Here is a 14,410-nt window from a genome sequence, read left to right as displayed (position 1 = left end):
CAACAATGTTGCTTCTGATGTGAATGATGATGGATCTGTGATCAGTGCATTTTAATGCACGTTCTTCCATGTTTGTACTCAAGCATTTCTTCGGTTTGTTTTATTTATTTTTATGTTTTAATATGTTTTTATATTTTATTTTATCTTTGCACTTATTTGTTTTTCGTATTAATTTTTTAGCATTAATAGTCTGCACGGAAACGATCATATCTAGAGTTCCAGGAGTCCGATTGAGGCGTTCTAATAATCGCCGGAAAGCTAAGAGAAAGAGCTACAATTCATATGTTGGAGTCGAAGTCAAAATCGGACTGTAGAAGGGCCAGAATATTCGTTGAAGTTGCAGCACTAGTTTTAGTTAAGTTTCGGGTCAATTAGTTTTGGGCCTGGGTCGTATTTTTGACCCAGTTGGATTGTAAAACGGGTCGTTCTCTCTCCCCTTAGGGTAGCAGCCGCGACACTGTTCATTCTATCTACTATTTTTACGAAAAATCAAGGTTGTACGAATTGATCCATGGCGAACTAATCCCTGCTGAGTTAATCTGCTGTAATTCGGATTCCAAACTTGAGGTTTATACAATTTCGCAATTCATTTTCTATTCATATCAATTCTGTTTATGTTGTTTGTTTGCTTAATTCAAATCATCATATATAGTTTTGTTAATTTGATTGATTTATGTTTTCCTACAATCGAATGCGTATTATCGTTTGCTTAATCCGTTAATCCGCTGATTTTATTAACCGTTTGCTTAATTCGGTGAAAAGAGAAACATAATTCTTATAATTTCTATCTCGCTTGTGGATTGTTGTTATGATCAAATATGAATAGATTCCGCTTAGGACAGTGATATTGTAGTAATCGATGATAGATAGGAACCGAAACAGCAGATTAGCTTAACTCCATAATCACTTATTTTCAAAACAGCTTATTTCAGAATCACTTATTTTAAGCACTTTTCTTCTTAAAATCGAACCAAACCAACCCCCCAATTCGATTTCAGTTAGTAATAATTAAGAGTCCTTGAGAGACGATATTCGAGTCACCTTACCGTCGTACTACAGTTTTACAAAATACTCGTTTTTGACCCGCGCGCGACAGCGGATCAATCTGCACTTGATAGTGCTGCTTCAAGGGATGACAATTCTCCTATGACTCAAAGACAATTCAATACTCTAATGGAACTACTTCAGAAGTCGAGCCTTAGCCAAGTTTCATGACATGCTTCATCCAATCAAGTTGTCGTTGGTCATTCATCAGCAGGTAACTCATTTCATCAACTGCATCATAACCATACTGATTCATGGATAATTGATTCAGGAGCTACTGATCATATATGTAGCTCCATCCATTGGTTCCATTCATATAGAAAGATCATTCCTATTAGTGTTAAACTACCCAATGGTAATTGTATCACTGCTAGATATTCTGGTACAGTTCATTTCTCCCCCACACTCATTGCATACAATGTCTTGCTAATTCCTGAATTTTGTTTGAACTTAATATTTGTTTCAAAATTATGCACATTCTCTAATTGCACTATAAAATTCCTTGAATCTCACTGCATTATACAGGACAAAACATCTAAGAAGATGATTGGTTCTGCTGAGCATAGGAATGGACTGTATTACTTAACAGTTAGAGATAGTGAGTCACAAGACAAAGCCTCACACACACATGATCACACTTCACCTGCCTCCATACATAGTCTAGCTGCACATATATCTTTACTTGATAAAGCCTTATGGCATTTCAGATTGGGGCATTTATCCCAAAACAGATTGATGTACTTGCACTGTCAATTCCCTTTCATTACTTTTAATAACAAAGATGTTTGTGATGTTTGTTGTTATGCTAAACATAGAAAACTGCTTTATATTCCTAGTAAAAACAGAGATGCCCTTCCTTATGACATGGTTCACTTGGATATATGGGGTCCTTTGGCTGTAAAATCCATTCATGGTCATGCATATTTCTTAACTGCTGTAGATGACTGCAGTAGATTCACCTGGGTCACTTTAAAGAAATCTAAAGCTGAAACCAGGCATCATGTTGTCAATTTTGTCAAACTTATAGAAAACCAAAAGGGTACTACCATTAAGGTTTTTAGAACTGATAATGGTCTTGAGTTCAGTATGCCTGAATTTTATGCCTCTAAAGGAATCATACATCAAACCAGTTGTGTTGAATCTCCACAACAAAATGGTAGAGTGGAGAGGAAACATCAACATTTGTTAAATGTAGGGAGAGCTCTTCTCTTTCAATCAAAGCTCCCTATGAAATTCTAGTCTTATGCTATTCTACATGCCACATTCATCATTAATAAACTTCCCACACAAGTATTAGGAAGTTTATCACCTCATTACATAATGTTTAATGAAACACCAGACATGCATAGTCTCAAAGTATTTGGATCATTGGTGTATGCTTCTACTCTTCATATGCATAGAACCAAATTTGAGCCAAGAGGTAGGAAGTGTGTTTTCTTAGGATATAAAAGTGGAATGAAAGGTGTAGTCCTTTATGACATTAATAACCATGAAGTTTTTGTTTCTAGAAATGTCATACACCATGAGCATATATTTCCTTATTCTAATGAAAACTCAACCACTTGGAAATATCATTCCTTCACTGACTCTAAGACCAACTCTCCCCAAAATACTTCAAATCCTGTCATTGATCATGAACAAAATATTAATTTTCCACTAACTCCCCATAACACTTCAAATCCTGCTATTGATCATGACCAAAACCTCAATCTTTCACAAAACACACCAAATGAACATGGCCAATATCCTGCCAATTTAGCACCAACTAATGAGGTCCATGAGATTGCTAATAATCCTCATGAGTCTCCTGATCAGAATCTCATAGATTCTTCTACTGAAAATATTCCTTTTCATACTGTACCTATGTCCCAATCCCGACCTGTTAGAACCAAGAATGTTCCTCACTATCTCTCAGATTATGTGTGCAGTACTTATGATGCTTCAGCAGCCAAACCATCTTCAGGTACTACTACAATCCTTTATCCCATTTAAGATTATGATTCATTATCCTCTTTGTCTGCATCCCATCATGCCTTTACATCTAACATTACATCCACACATGAACCAAGAACCTACAAAGAGGCATGTCTCTCTGAACATTGGATCAAGGCTATGAATTCTGAGTTAGAAGCATTAGATAAGAATGGGACTTGGGCTATAGTAGATTTGCCATCAAATGTTAAGCCTATTGGAAATAAATGGGTGTTCAAGGTGAAACATAGAGTTGATGCCATAATAGAGAGGTATAAAGCAAGATTAGTTGCTAAGGGCTATAATCAGATAGAGGGACTTGATTTCTTTGATACCTTCTCACCCGTGGCAAAACTCACCACAGTTAGAACATTGTTGGCCACTGCTGCTATTAATAATTGGTCTCTGCATCAGCTCGATGTTAATAATGCTTTCTTGCATGGAGAGCTACAGGAGGATGTGTATATGACCATACCTGAAAGCATTGCAGGCCCAATCAGGTTTGTAAACTGCAGAAAAGCCTTTATGGCCTGAAGCAAGCTAGCCGAAAATGGTATGAGAAGTTGACAGCCTTACTTATGCAACAAGGGTATACTCAATCTACTTCTGATTATTCCCTATTCACTTTGTCAACAGCCACTGACTTTACAGCTCTTCTTGTTTATGTGGACGACATAATCTTGGCTGGCACCTCTATGTCTGAGTTTTCACGCATTAAACGATCTCTGGATATGAATTTCAGCATCAAAGATCTTAGTGTGTTGAAATACTTCCTAGGTCTGGAAGTTGCCCATTCCAAGGAAGGCATATCACTATCTCAGCGCAGGTACTGTCTTGATTTGTTAAAGGAATATGGATTTCTAGGATCAAAACCGGCTTCAACTCCTCTTGATCCTTCTGTAAAGCCTCATGCTGACAATGGGAAACCATATGAAGATATTGGATCTTATAGAAGACTCATAGGTCGTCTTCTCTACTTGAACACCACACGACCAGATATCACTTTTGCCACACAATAATTGAGTCAATTCGTACATAATCCCACCATGGCACATTACCATGCTGCTTGTAGAGTTATTCGTTATTTGAAAGGCAGCCCCGGTAGAGGTTTATTATTTCGCAGAAATTCCGATCTTCAACTCCTTGGCTTTTCAGATGCTGACTGGGCAGGGTGTATTGATTCTAGGAGATCCATTTCAAGATATTTCTTCTTTCTTGGATCTTCCCTTATATCCTGGCGTTCAAAGAAGCAACAAACGATATCCAGGTCATCATCCGAGGCTGAATACTGTGCGTTGTTGTTGAAAGTATTTTGGGTAAATATTTTCTAATATCGTATCCACAGAGACTGAGTTAATATTGCTGCCGTTCTATAGTTAATTTATAATGAGTAGTGAAAAGTATTGATTTTGATTGTTTTAATCCGAACATGTAAATAACTGAATAAGAATTAAATGACTAAAATCTTAAGAATGAATAACAATGGTGATGAATCTGTTGAGTTCTAGGGTTCATCAACCTATTCATATGCAATGATCAATTAATCCACATGTGAACATTATCTAAGTTATTATCTTCATTCATCCTCAAAAGAGATATTATGTCTAAGATCAATTTAGAAACACCTCCACCGATATGATATTCGATCTCTTAGAATAACTATAAAGATAAAGGGAATTAACCACGATGATTTATGAAAACTTCTTCAAAATCTCATCTCTGAGTATTAATCAACAAGTCAATATAAGAACCTAGGGCAAAAGTATAAACCCTATCTCTCGATTGATAGTTTAACAATGATATAAAATAAAAGCAAGGTTCTTTATTGATAATAAAACTTAAACAATTGTTCACATGAATTAATCAAAGTAATTACATCTTCATAGGTTAACTACTACCTTAAACTCAACACAATGGGGTTTAGCTCTCCATAGACATGAAGAACACACAAGACTTCATAGAGGGATTCATCTTCATCAAGGGAATGTCTTCAATTGATGTTGAATTCTCTGTCGGATGTTGTTTTCTGCTCTGGAATAGGATTGCTCTCTGAATTTCGCTCACCAAAGATCTCCCTCTTATGAGGATTAGGGCTTTTATTTATAACAATTTTCCTTTTTTACGAAGTTACCGCGGCTCGGCACGGATTGGCGAGGCGCGAGCCAAAGTCAGAAGTGATGGCGAGTCTCGCCCCTTATAACCGCGGCTCGGCCTTTGCTTCATCCTCCTTCTTTGTGATTTCTCTTCTCCAGAATCTCTACTACTTTGTGTTTCTTCGTCTTTACTTTTCAACTTTAAAATCTGCACAAATAACACCCAAAGTGATGCAAGTCGCTCTACAATTAGCATTGAACCTCTAGAGTTCAATTCTAACCATAAAATCCTTAAAAATCATAAGATATGTTTAACTTCAGATCAAAAGGTAGTTAATTTAACACATGAAAATACTACTAATTCACTCCTAACAAACTCTCCCCAACTTAGAGTTTTGTTTGTCCCTAAACAAAATTTCTTACCTCAGTGATTACAACAACACATACCAACAATCATGCAACAAGTTTTTCAAATTTTTTTTCAAATGGTTCAATTCAGTGACCAACTCAGATACTCTTCATCTCCCTGCAAACTCAGAACATGCACATGACAGATTTTGAAAGGAAATTACCTCCAGAAGTTCAAAACACTACACAACCGCAGTTGAATCAGCATTAATCACTCTCATCAAAAAGTATGATGAATAAAAGAGTGGTTAAACACTCATCCAAACAAATAAATCAACAAATATCCATATCATACGTTCACCATATTGTTAGCATCAAGTCCTGTGGAATATGAGAATCGAAAGGTCTTTATAGGGTTGTAATGTGGTTTAGATTCAAAGAAAAGAAGATATTCAAGGGTTGTTCCTATTCTAGGGAAGCATCCGAATCACAACTCATTCCTTTTTCTCTATACTATTAGCTTTCTCACTCGTTCATTTTTTCATTCGTAGCTCGATGTTTCTTTTATTTTCAACAACTGTCCAAGTTCAAACGTTGTTTTTTTTTCTTTTGTTTCTTTTTTTTTTCAAGCTACGAAGTTCTTTTGTTCTTTGCAAATCACCACCTGTACTTACTCTTCTTTTGATTATGACTCTCCCCAACTTGGAGATCAACCTGTATTCAGATTCTATGAATGCTCCCCTACTTTCTATAAAGGTAAAAGAGAAAACACATCACCAAATTTTATGGTTGATGGTCCAAAACAAAACTTTTTATTGAGATCAAAACCTCACCAGATGTTTTTCTTGGTGCATATTATGAAATTTATCTTGACCTCAGTCTCAAAGAATGGTTAGCAAAGGATCACACTCTCACAGAAAAAAATAAGTTTCAAGATGGAATAGGCTCAAAGAAACTCTCAGATTCAAACAAGTGCCTAAGTCCTTTTCATAGATTTCCATAAAACGATGCGACAATTGGTTTAGCAAAATACAAACACGTCAAAGTAATCGATGGTCTCCTGCATATAGTAAACAATGGAAGGCTTTCCTCACAATGGTTAAGGCTAAGCCGATCCAACAAAAAATTGTGTACCACAAAGAACCTCTACTAGTATTTACTAACAACCAACGCTTCATGCACACACTAAGTTTTTGAGTTTGAAAATTCATACATGCCTTGTCACTTTTATTGAAAAAGAAAGGGAAAAATTAATTTTTCAAAAATTTTCACTCACTACCACTTTCATGCATGTTGCTCCATTGTTGGTATTCTCATTGTTTTGCTTGAGCTTTTCATTATGTTGTGGAACTACTCATTCTAGACTGGGGACAACTAACAAAAATAAAAGCAAATTGACATAAAAAAAATATATCATCACGACAGTTATCATAAACATAAAAGCTTACTATCCCCCTCTGGTCGCTCTTGGAAGTCATCTAGTCGAGCACCTGCATCCCCCCCCAAAGGAAAAGGGTTGGGCTTCGGCTAACCGCAGTAAGCAAAACAACTGAGGACAGGTTTTAAAAAAAATCTGCTTTCGCATCACCGTGGCGCACGAAGATCTTCCTCGACGCGCGAAAGCTTCTGCCAACGTGTCGCGGCGCAGTATGGGAGTCATACCCCAATTTTTGACCCTAAGATCACACATCATTTGCATACCAATCATCAATCAAGAAGTTTTAACTCAGAGCTCTACTTGTGATATTGTGCTCAATTCATCTACAAGGGAATCATCGAGCACCCATGTTTTAGTCTTGTATATATTGTTTTACTAACCAAAATACCAAAAATATTGCCTTGTGCTTTTGTGTGTTTGTGTTTTGTAGGTACCAAGTCAAAATACCCATCAAAAGGAGCATTTTTCAACAATTTCACTGTGCAAATCGATTTGCATAAGGTGTGAATCGATTTACACAACTGATTCTGCACCAGATTTTGCTTCTGCCATCAGTGCAAATCGATTTGCATAATGTGCAAATCGATTTACATAACTGTTTTTGCCCCAGATTTTGCCTTTTTCAGCAATGTAAATAGATTTGCATAAGGTGTAAATCGATTGCACCAGTGCGAATTTGGAAAAATGAAGGCAAATTTCAGCTTTTGAAAGTGTTGACATCATTTGCAAGCATGGGAAGCATGACTTAGCTCTTGTATTTGATTACCTACATCATTTAATCATAAACCCTCATGTGATTGCATCAAGACCATTGGATCTCATTTTTTGGCTCCAAATCCTTTTCCCAAGCCTAATTCTATTTTCCAATCCTAACTCCAAGCCACAAAATTTCCCAAGCCTAAGTGCTATAAATTGAGGCATTCCCCTCCTCATTTTTCAAGCTTTGATAGCCAAGAAAACTCTTGCTCTTTCTCTCCTCACCTCTTCCAAACCCCTCACTCAAAGCTCTTTTCTTCTTCCATAAAATTAGTGAGTCACATCTTAAACCTCACGAATTTAGAGCTAAACCTCCATCTAAACATCACTTTCTTCATCAATTGTGAGAGATCAAGGCTTGTGGTTGTGTGTTCTTGAAGAAGATTCAAAGTTTGTGGAAGATTTGGTAAAATTCTAGATCCTTTCCATAATTCAAGATGTGATCCATTGTTGTTTATGTTTGATGCACCTTTGGTGCTACATTGATGAGTTTTGCTTGCTTACTTGATACATTTTCGTGCACAAATTAATCCAAGATCACAAGGTGTTTGGTTTTATGTTTAAACAAGTTTTCTTCTCTTGATTTGCTGTTTTTTTGAAAAACTGTGTTGTGCAAATTGATTTGCATCTGGTGCAAATCGATTTACATAACTGAAAAACTGCGCAGATTTGAAAACAGAGCTATGCAAATCGATTTACACTCTGTGCAAATCGATTTACATCTGAGCAGAATGTGTTTTTTTTTGCCTTTTTTTGACTTGTTTTTGGTTCTAACTCATCTTCTACTCCTTTCTTTTAATATTTTCTTTGAATCACAAGTTAGAGGCCTAATTTCTCTCTAATTTCAATGGACTTAGGGCGTCGATAGGATGAGAATCCAAATCCGCAAAATTAAGTGATTGAAATTATGGACGAAAGGAGCTTTTAATGTGGTTCCATCTTTTGTTTCTCTTTATTTTGATCGATGAAAGTCTTAATACCTTGAGAATTCTTATGGATTCTTGGTAAAGACTAGATCACTCACCATTTTTTCTTTTCGTGCGGTATTTCTTTCGGAGAGTGATCTACATATCGCTTCTCTCGCATGCATTAGCACATAAAGTTTTGACCGGCCTCGTTGTAGGGTGATTTATACATAAATCACTTGGCGATCTACTTAACATAGCGCAATATTTCGTGTCCCGAATAAAAAAAGATCAAACATGGAAGAGAATTGTATACGGTTGATTTAAGACTTATGGAGGTTTATCGTGTAGTCGCTATGATTTTATCAAGTTTCTAATAAATGTCCATTGAATTTAAATCCGAGAACATCCTTCACTCACCATCGATCTTCCTTACTAACTATGATAATATACTTGACAAGTTTCAAGATGGTTATCTTTAACATCTAACAATTGACTTTAATTTCCGCAATTTATTATATTGCTCTTTATATTTTGCTTTATGCTTTATCATTTCATCATATTTACATTCCGCTATTTTCTCTTTGTCCATTTGGACACTATGTTTATGTTTCCGCTATTTTCTCTTTGTCCACTTGGATCATACTTTATTCTTATGCTAAAATACTAATAAATAACAAAAAACTAAAAAACGCTTAAGGCTCTCTTTCGGACTATTGGTTACTATCCCGAGCATTATGGAGATTTGGACTTATGGACTTAGTACCTCTGGACCCTTATTCCGTTATTACTCTGCTGTTATTCTGTCTGTCTGGCATTGGATTGTTGTCTGTTTGTGCATGCAGGTATTTCCTTGAAAGTCCTTGATGGCTAATTCCAAGGCATTGATATAAGGATTTTACCCGAAAACAGCCATTACTCTGCCCGATTTTCGTCAGAATTTTAATGTGCTTAATGCAAAGTGGTGCTAAAGATAATAAGTTCATCTGGATCCCCAAGTGGTAATGTTGGTTTAGTATTGATATTCCAAAGGATGGGAAATCTACCTTGACTCTTAATGTCAAGTGTTGGCTTCTTATTTCGGTTAGACCGTTCTTCTCCTTAGCTTTTATTTTACGCAATAGGATAGCCTCTTCATCTCTTCCCCTTCTTTAATTTTCAAAATCTTCTCCCTTTTTACAAAACCTTCTCATGTTTGTAAAATCTCTTTAAAACCTTTCTTTAAAATATCTTTTGCCCTTAGTGGCCTTTTTCTTCAAAAAGTTTAGTCACGACTAATTGTTGAAACGAGTGGCTATACCCCACGATTTTGAAATTGATTGATATAATGAGATCTTTTCCGCGTGAGAGAGCTAGTGGCATACTCGTCGATTTTATCCGAGTTGGAGCCCTTCTTTCATTAGCGATGCAAAGAACTCGTTTGTTCTCATGCTCAAGATCAATGGCTGAGTATTTCTCTCCGACGACGATAAAGTGTTTATTAGTTTTTAAAATGTTTTCCCTAAAGCGGAACTACATTAGCTCTGACTTCTCCATTGCACCGAGGAGGTATGTAGGCCCAAGGCTTAACGCTTTGCCGAGCTTATTTTAAAAATAAAACAAACCTTTTTTAGCACACACGACACAGATTTTCAAAAAGGTTCCTGTGGAGTACCACAGATATGAGGGGTGCTTTAAACCTTCCCCTCTTATAATCAACACCCGTACCTGAGATCTCTTTTTTGTTTTTAAAAACAAACTTTGGGTTTTATTCGTTCTTTTCCCTTTTCCTTTGGAAACAATAAAGCGCGGTGGCGACTTTCACTGAAATATTGATTCGAGTCAATCCTATGGCTTCGATATCAGATTTTCCCCGCTACAAACACCATTGAAGATCAAAGTTCCCTATTATCTTTGTAATGTCTAAATTCTTTGCTTTGTGTTTCTTGAATATTATGAGAGGCTAAACCCCCTAATGCTAGGGGGTGTCTCTGATTTGATCTGTTATAACTCTGGATTTGGTATTTCGTTAATCAAATGTTCTTATTATTCAATTCGATTGTATAATGTTTTTAACGCTTTCTTTATCGGATCAATAAGGATTGTTTGTGGTTAACAATTTGTAGGACTACGATTGTTAGGGTTTGTATACAATTGAACCTTATAGTTATCACCTAGGACTAGGGATACTGTAAGGTTATTTAGAAATTCTTGATTCATCACAGATTTGGTTTTCTCCTATATCTCTAAGGACTTAGGTAATAGGATTATAAACCAAAAGGTTTTCACTAAGGACTTAGGAAAACATTATTAAGAATAAATAATTGAATTTCATGAACTTGTTAAAGAGATCTTAATCCAGAGGAGTTATAGAGTAAATCACACACCTTACCTTGGCATTATTCTCATATTATAAAAAGCTCAACTTTAATTTCAGCTTATTTGTATTGTTCAACTTATTTCATTGATAAGCAAAAACACACCTATGCTCTTTTGTTTAATTGACTCATTATAATAACTTATATTTCCTACGCAATCCTCGAGATCGATACTTGGGGTAAAATCCATTATAACTACATCGGTGAAAATTGTACACTTTCTATTTTTCCGATCAGTGTAATTGTTATTTGTTTATGTGTAATCACTGCTGTGATTGAGGGGGACTGGAATGGAAATATTCCATATCTAGGGAGAACCTAGGTTGAAGGGTCATTGGATAGTGATTAAGTGAGAAGTTGTAAACGGTGGAGTTTAGCTTTGAATTGATACTACTAATAGTGGACTTCATCCCTGGCTTGGTAGCCCCAGGAGTAGGTTGTTTGAACCGAACTGGGTAAACAATTATGTGTGTTCTTTATTGTTTTTATGTTGTTCTGTTACTACTATTTGTGCTGCGTAATTGTGGATGTCATAACATCCAGTTTGACATCGAGCGTGTGTTACTAGAATTTCCAGGTTTCATTGCTATTCTCGTTTATGTTGAAGTCATTGTCCTTGGAGGCACTGATCTTCAAGGCATTCAACATATCAAAATCATACTCAACACAAAATTTAGCATTAAAGACTTGGGCATGCTCAAATACTTCATTGGCTTTGAAATCTCAAGGAATTCCACTGGCATCTCAATTTGTAAAAGAAAATATGCCTTCGACTTAATTCAAGATGCAAGTCTCACTGGTGCAAATCCTTGCTCCACTCCTATGCAACCACATCTCTAACTTCATCAACAACTTGGCAAACCTCTTTCTAAACCCACTGCATATCGTAGACTCATTGGTCGCTTGTTGTACCTCACTCACACTAGACCTGGGATTGCCTATGCTATAAGCAAACTCAGTCAATTCATTTCCATTCCCACTGATTCACATATGCTTACTGGCCTACATGTTTTGAAATACCTCAAGAACCAACCTGGTCATGGATTATTCTTCAATGCCTCTTCTCCCCTTTGCCTCAAGGATTCTCTAATTCAGATTGGGGTGCTTGTGCTGACACCCGAAAAATCCACCACTGGCATTTGCTTCTTCATTGGAGATTCTCTCATTAGTTGGAAGAGCAAAAAGCAGACTGTGATCTCAAGGTTTTCCTTTGAAGCGGAGTATCGCGCATTGGCACAAGCCACATGTGAAGGTGTTTGGTTACTCTCATTATTTGCTTATTTTCAAGTTCCTCATCCCATGCCTATCATCATATACTGCGATAATAAATCCGCCATGACATACCTGCAAATCCGGTTTTTCACGAAAGAACCAAACACATCGAGATTGACTGTCATGTCGTTTGGGACAAAGTTCTAGTTGGAGTTATTCATCTCATGCCGGTTTCCACCAAGGAGCAAGTAGCTGACATCCTTACTAAATCATTACACCAATGTCCTTTCACTTTACTTCAGGCCAAACTTAGAATGATTGACATATATTCCAGCTTGAGGGGGTTGTTGATAGTGTAACTACAAAATAACAGATATAACTAACTTAGAGTTAGTTATTCATAGCAACCAGTTTGTTACAACTCTTACTAGCTATATAAGCTACTTTAATCCATTGTAATAGATTGAGATTGGTGAATAATAATTGTTTCTTTTCACTCTTATGCAAGCTATCTAATCTTTCTTCTTCTACAATTCATTGCTATGCTCCATTGTTTTGTAGCATGATTCGTTCAAGCTTGCATTCTCACAGCGGGTGGACTCAGAAAAGTTAGTAACAAAGAAGGAGGTTAAACCTTCACCAACCTTTTGATTATGATGAGAGGCAAGATCCTATAACAAATCACAGGAACGAAATAGCCGAATAACCCAAGGAACAAAACAAAATACAATGCAATGCAAGCCTACTAAACGTAGAACTAAATTGATGATTTATGCATGAAGTGTTATGCGAGATATGCATGTTGTATAGGTGGATGTAGAAGATGCATCAGTGGATAAGAATGATTGAATGAATGTAAGAAGGTGGAGTATCTCTCACAAGATCAACATTATTACCAACCCCTTTCACATCCAAAGAAACAATAGGATTCAAAGACAAACACAGCACTATCAAACCCAATGTGCATAAACTTGTTATGTTATCCATATTATATATACGAAATGCATATAAAACAACAACAACAAAAGTATGTCATTTATATAGTCTATCTATTCCTTGTCATAAACAATAGTTTATGTTTAAATTCATTCAATAACATATGTATTTTATTTATGTATAGTTTAAATACAATTTATCATTCAAATATATAATATATAACATTAAAAATATAGACTTTTTACTTCTGAACATGGGATGTAAATATGTGGGTGATTGAAGATGAGTAATTATTTATATTTTTTTACATTGATTCGTTTTAAAGAAGAAATATATAATACATAGCATTAAAAATATAGACTATTATTTACTTCAGATGGGATGTAAATATGTGATGATTGAAGATTAGTAATTATTTATATTTTTTCTACTTTGATTCGTTTTATAGAAGGAATATATCCTAAATTGAAAATACTCTCTCTGTATCATATATATATATATATATATATATATATATATATATATATATATATATATATATATATATATATATATATATATATATATATATATATATATATATATATATATATTGGTCGCATACATTGCATTCACAAAAAAAAAAAATATGTTTTCTATATATTGCACTTATCAAGAATAATATGTAAACTTTGACTTTACTTGATAATTGATTTTGAATGAATGTTTTCTTTAAAATTAATTATGAGCGAAAAATGAGTATGAGAAAATGTGATTTATGATTAAACACAACAATACAATAATACAAAAATAATCTTATTAAAATTTAAAACTTTTAATAAAAAATTAACCATATCCAAAGTAATTCAGAAATCCAAGTCATTTATACTTATAATACAAAACTAAACATGTCCAAAGAAATTCTATACTTTTAGAAACATTTTTATCTCTTCAAAATATATTCTTAATATTTTTCCTAAACCAAATATTGGCGTAATTTGTTTTCTATTACAAACTAAATGAGGTTCTAATCATATTTTGGGTCCATTTGTTTTGTTTTTTTTTTTTAAAAATTATTTTTATAGTTTATATAATTTATGGTAAAAAAATTTATAAATGAAAATTTATTCTTAAAATGTTATTTTAGATATATCATCGTATAATTGAATTTTTTTTTTCAGATATCAACATTTCAAAAAATCACTTAATTTTGAAGCTATTTCAAAATAATTTTTCATAAAAATCATTTTTGAAATGCAACTTTTAAAAAAACATTGCGATTTCGACTATGTTTTGATCTTCAATAATGTATGTTTATGTTATATGATGCCAAAATTAGTCTCTTAATTTAGAAAAATAAATAAATATAAA

This window comes from Vicia villosa, unplaced genomic scaffold (genome assembly GCF_029867415.1).
Source record: "Vicia villosa cultivar HV-30 ecotype Madison, WI unplaced genomic scaffold, Vvil1.0 ctg.000559F_1_1, whole genome shotgun sequence".
In the NCBI taxonomy this organism is placed as follows: domain Eukaryota; kingdom Viridiplantae; phylum Streptophyta; class Magnoliopsida; order Fabales; family Fabaceae; genus Vicia; species Vicia villosa.
The sequence above is the reverse complement of the archived record's forward strand: the minus strand, read 5'-3'. Positions refer to the sequence as shown.